The following is a 6,059-nucleotide window of genomic DNA, read 5'->3' on the forward strand; positions in this document are numbered from 1 at the left end:
GAACTTTTTTGAGAGAGAGAGAGCACCCATGTGCAGAGGGAGAGAGAGAATCTTCAGCAGCCTCCGGGCTCAGCGCAAGAGCTCCAGGTCGGGCCGGATCTTGACTCTGAGATCATGATGTGAGTGGAAATCAGAAGTTGGATGCTTAACCTATTGAGCCACACAGACACCCCAAGGTCTTCACTTTTCAACAGGAAGAAAAAGACTTCTATCAAACCACAAAGCCAAACATAACTACACCCGGTCTGCAAGAGAGACACACTCAGGACAAAACACCAAGGTCCCTAGAGGAACACAGCAACAATGAGATGTCTCATTTCCATATCCTCCAAATCTAAATGAAGCGAGGGAAATGGCCCCACTACACAATATTCCTATGGTACAAGCTGGGCTGGGCGAGACTTTAATTAATAAGTTGTACGGTAGAAAAAAATTCATTGAAGCTCATGTTCTATTTGTTTTCTCCACTTTCTTTACTAATGGTCTTTTGGGAAACTTAGATTCTCTTCTTTCTGACCATGAGCCAGCAGTAGGGACCAGCGAGACCCCATCTGTGTGCCTTCCCATGCAGCAGGGCTCCACACCACATCTAGATTCAAGAGACACATTATGCATGTGGTTGACTTAGAAAACTAGAAGCTGATGGTGATCTGCCACACTGAAAGTCGATTCCTCTGTCTCCATGGCAGCAGCATTTCTCCTTTCGCCTTGGGTTCTTTGGTCTGAGCTGCCTGTGCTCTTGTTCATGAGAAAGAGGATGGACAGGGTGGGCCAAGTGGGTGCAACACAGTCTCCTGGAAAAGTATGACTGAAAGAAGAGTTACACTGATAGGAATAAAATACGGAGTTTAACATGTCTGATTGTATCTTTCATTAACTGCACGATAGGCTCCAGCAGAGAGTTCTTTCTCCAGGGCAGTATTACTAATATGCATTTGCATTTTCTTACTATTACTATGGGGAGTACTTATGTTTTACATCCTCATGATGGTTGGATTTCTTCTCAGCTGCAGGTAGTAGAAAACTGGTAATATAGCCAGTGGTATTCAAGGACACTGCAAGGAGCTACGGCTGCTTTACTGAAGCACATTTTTAAATATTTGGATTTTTCTTCTCCTTTTTTTCTTTTTTTCTTTTTTTTTTTTTTTTTTTTGAGAGAGAGCAAGGGTGGGTAGGGACTGAAGAAGAGGGAGAGAGAGGATCTTTTTTTTTTTAAATAAATTAATTTGGTAGTATGTACTTTTTTTTTAATTTTTTATTTTTTATAAACATATATTTTTATCCCCAGGGGTACAGGTCTGTGAATCGCCAGGTCCACACACCCCACAGCACTCACCAAAGCACACCCCCCCACAATGTTCATAACCCCACCCCCCTTCTCCCAAGCCCCCTCCCCCCAACAACCCTCAGTTTGTTTTGTGAGATTAAGAGTCACTTATGGTTTGTCTCCCTCCCAATCCCATCTTGTTTCATTTGGGAGAGAGAGGATCTTAAGAAGGCTTCACACCCTGCACATAGTCCAATGTGGGGGAGCTCAGGATTCTGAGATCATGACCTGAGCCAAAATCAAGAGTCAGACAATCAACTGTGCCACCCAGCAGCCCCTAGATATTTGGATTATTCCTAAAATGTAGAGCAGAGGGGCTCCTGGGTGGCTCACTGGGTTAAGCCTCTGCCTTTGACTTGGGTCATGGTCTAAGGGTTCTGGGATTGAGCCCCACATCAGGCTCTCTGCTCAGGGAGAGCCTGCTTCCCCCTCTCTCTCTGCCTGCCTCTCTGCCTACTTGTGATCTCTCTCTGTCAAATAAATAAATAAAATATAAAAAAAAAAAAAAAAAAAAACGCAGAGCATAAGGCAGTAAAATGCTTAATACTCATCCCTCCTTTGAGCTCATTTTAAACATCCCATGGCCAGGAGAAGAGTCACATAAGAGTCACTATGGATAGGGGCACCTGGGTGGCTCAGTGGGTTAAGTGTCTGCCTTCAGCTTAGGTCATGATCTCAGGGTCCTGGGATAGAATCCTGCATCAGGCTCCCTGCTCAGTGGGGAGTCTGCTTCTCCCTCTCCTCCCCACTTGTGCTCTCTCTCACTATCTGTGTCCCCCTTGCTCTCAAGTAAATAAATAAAATCTTCAAAAAAAGAAAAGAGAAAAGAAAAGAAGATTCACTGTGGAGTTTGTACCTCTCCAAAGTAGGCATTCTTCCTAAGAAAAATTATGGGTTTTGAAAAGAATGAACCATCTGGAAAGACAACAACAACAACCACCAACAACAAAGAGATGATGAAGAATAAAATAAAAATGGTCTCCCTTCCTCCTTCAGTATAGAGACAGAATTCTGTAAGTCTTTGTGTCTGCACATTCTAAGTTACTACACAAGTACATAAAACAATCATACATAAATTAGAATTATTATTTTTGGAGTCCTAGTCTGTCTCATCTCCTATCCTAGATGCATCCTTGAAACAAGTGACCATTTAATTTTTAAAAATTTGAGATTTAGGGGCGCCTGGGTGGCTCAGTGGGTTAAAGCCTCTGCCTTCAGCTCAGGTCATGATCCCAGGGTCCTGGGATCAAGCCCCACATCGGGCTCTCCGCTCAAAGGAGAGCCTGCTTCCTTCTCTCTCTCTCTGCCTGCCTCTCTGCCGACTTGTGATCTCTGTCTGTCAAATAAATAAATAAAATCTTAAAAAAAAATTTTGAGATTTAGTTTTCACTTTTATGAATGGCTGTAATTTGGTACATTTTTTACAGTCCTTGTAATCAAGTTTCATTGAGTGTCACCACCTTTATCATTTCTCTGTTCAGTCAGCACAGTATGTGTTATAGTTAACATGTGTAGAAAAACATGGGCAGGGTGGTGGGTGGGGGAGTGAAAATTCATCAGTCCCTTCCAACCCTCTTGAGGGAACTGTGACTACCTTGCAGGACCAGGCTCAGGCCAAAGGTTGAACTTTCTTACTGACAATGCAAAATTTTGGTGTGGGTGACACGTGGCCCAGGATCTTATATTTCAGAAGACATCATGGGGAAGAGCATCACTCCACAGGCAGTTTACCTACGGCTACAAACCCTGTGCCCAAACAAGACTCATTTTCGTTCTTGAATGAGGAAGAAGCAAGACCTTAAATGGTGGGACATGTGCCTTGACTCTGCATTCTACTTGCCTGCTGGGGACTCCAGGAAGCCCATGGATCCTGAGTAGTCTCAGTCCTACACTTTCCTGGCCTTATCGTCATCCTTTCTCTTCATCTCTTCATTGCAGTACTTGTTCGTACATGGGTCTCAGATTGAGCCCTGGGAATCTCACCCCCCAGTCTGCATGTTACCTCCCCAAGTTCTCAAAGTCCCAGCCTCTGTACCAGCTCTGCCCCTAGTAGCAGAGATCCAGACACCAATCCTATACAACACACAAGCTTTCAGGACTGCTCTATCCTGAAGCAATTACCCCCAAAGGGCCTTGAATGCTCAGGAAATAAAAAAACACAGCGATGAAGATAATTACCTGATGTGTTATGGCATCATGAACATGTCACAAATAGAAGGTAAACTCCTTCTTCTTCATGTCCGCAAAACAGCAGCCTTCTGTGATAGAGCAACAGAGAGTTGTGGACTGAGAGACAAGGGAGAGAAAAAGCAAGAAAGAAGTCAATTAGAGAAATAAGGAAGAAAGTAACAATGAGAGATGCGAAGCCCAGGCAGGTTATAAAAGGAGCTGTAGTGGTGGTGATTAAAACTGAGATGGGGAAAAGTCTTCCTCTAGTAAAAGTCAACTAATAGAAGCATGGCAAGTGAACAATCATCCATTTAGCACTGTATAGGGCTGACCACAGGAAAACATTAATAGATAAGCACAGTACTCTTCCACATAGTCTATAAAATATCAGAGTGTAGGGTGACTGATATTTAAGGCTTAATAGATTTTCAGTCTCTCGAAGTATGGAGGGAGCAGTGCTCCATGATGCACTCACATAAATAAATTAGGGTAACTATATGGTGTTCTGAGTGAGTGGTTCTCAGTGAAAAGATAGAAATGTCCTTGTCTCCAACCCAGTGCTCTTTGAAAAGGCAAAAGAGCTTTATGAGCAAATGCAAATGACTGATTCATGTGTATTTTTGGAGGAGTGTCTTTGGCATTTTAAAAAGACCCTTGGTATTAAGCAGGCTAGATATAATGTGAAAAATAGTCAGCAAATGACCATGCTGCAGTAGAATGTTGTGACATTTTCGGAGAGCTTGTTTCTTCGAACAATCTCTTCTCTATGCACTTCTAAGGAGCTGCTGGTCCTGCCGAAATCAAGCCCCTCTGGGATTCAGTAGAAGAAGGACTATTTTTACACGTGCAAATCGAACAGACTCCCTGAAATAAAACTGCTGGGCTAGAAACTCCATTATCCTCCAACTTCCAAAACTAAAAACATCTTCCCTCGCTACTCGCAGATTGCCTGCCATTGTGTGGATGAACAAACAAATGCATTTGTTTCGTTTTGATGTCCAGAGTAGTTCAGACATACATTTAGAGCTTAAGGAAGAAAAACATTTCCAAGTCCCTGATTGTCCAGGATTTTGGAGTTACTCAACCCACTCTGGGGCAGCAAGATTAGTTGGGGGGGATAATTTTTCCTACACTCCTCTTAAAATGTATCTCACTGATTTGACTTATTTTGTGAATCATTCAGAATATCCAATAATTCTAATAATTCTAATTCAGAATACCTAATAATTCTAACATTTACTTAATGCCAGGCAGTTTAAAGCACTTTACAGATGTATACTCATTGAATCCTCGCTAGGGTGATTTTACCTGGCAACATCAAGGTGAGTTCTTTAACTCTGACAACTAATTGGACTTTTGGCAGTCATGACTTCTTGCTATGATGATCAGAAATGAGACAAAAGTGAGAAACTAAACTCATCTGTCAAGTCAGGGGAGCAGAACATATCCAGCCTTAAGCCTTGAAGAACCCATGAGGCTGAGTAATTAAGATGCTTGAAGATGACAAATGACTTCCACTGAACTTGGTCTTCTCAGGAAGAGTGGTATTTACTCTAACAGCTGTAATATTTGTCTCAGTGCAGGGATTTTATACAATAGGATCTATGCATGAAAAAATGAAGCCATAGGTATTTTAGTAACTAAATATGTAACCGTGTTTTATTCCAACATACTATTTCTTTAAAATATTTTATAAAGATTAAGAGTCACTTATGGTTTGTCTCCCTCCCAATCCCATCTTGTTTCATTTATTCTTCTCCTACCCACTTAAGCTGGGGGGAGGGGTTTTGGGAGAAGGAGGTGGGATTATGGACACTGGGGAGGGTATGTGCTTTGGTGAGTGCTGTGAAGTGTGTAAACCTGGTGATTCACAGACCTGTACCCCTGGGGATAAAAACATATGTCTATAAAAAATAAAAAATTTAAAACACACACACACACACAAAAAATATTTTATAAAGTGTGTCTAAGAAGGCTTTTATAAAAAAGTTCTGCCCAGGGTCAGTCATTTGTGAAGGTTTTATCGAACTAAGTATTGGTCTTATCCTACTAACTGTTCTTTGCTTCAATATGATAATACTGCAACAAAAGAATTAATTCCTATTACACTGGGATTCTAATGAATCAATGGATTTGTAGCTAGTTTGCCTTTTGGAGGGAGTGGGTGTCATCCAGAACACTTGTTTTTCTTGTTTTTGTTTTTGTTTTTTTAGTATTTTATATATTTATTTGACAGACAGAGATCACAACCAGGCAGAGAGGCAGGCAGAGAGAAAGAGAGGAGGAAGCAATCTCGCTGCTGAGCAGAGAGCCTGATGTGGGGCTCGATACCAGGACCGTAGGATCATGACCTGAGCCGAAGGCAGAGGCTTTAACCCAATGAGCCAACCAGGCTCCCGCATTCAGAATACCTTTTAAGAACCCCTATGCCTTAGGTATATTCTAGGAAATCACAGATGCAATCACCAAGAGTCTTCTCTCCTAAAACTAAAACCACAGTTAATCTGGTTTTGTTATCCTTGGATAGAAAAAACTCATTCATTGGTGCCTCAGTATCCAGGAA

This window comes from Mustela erminea, chromosome 5, assembly GCF_009829155.1.
Source record: "Mustela erminea isolate mMusErm1 chromosome 5, mMusErm1.Pri, whole genome shotgun sequence".
Lineage (NCBI taxonomy): Eukaryota > Metazoa > Chordata > Mammalia > Carnivora > Mustelidae > Mustela > Mustela erminea.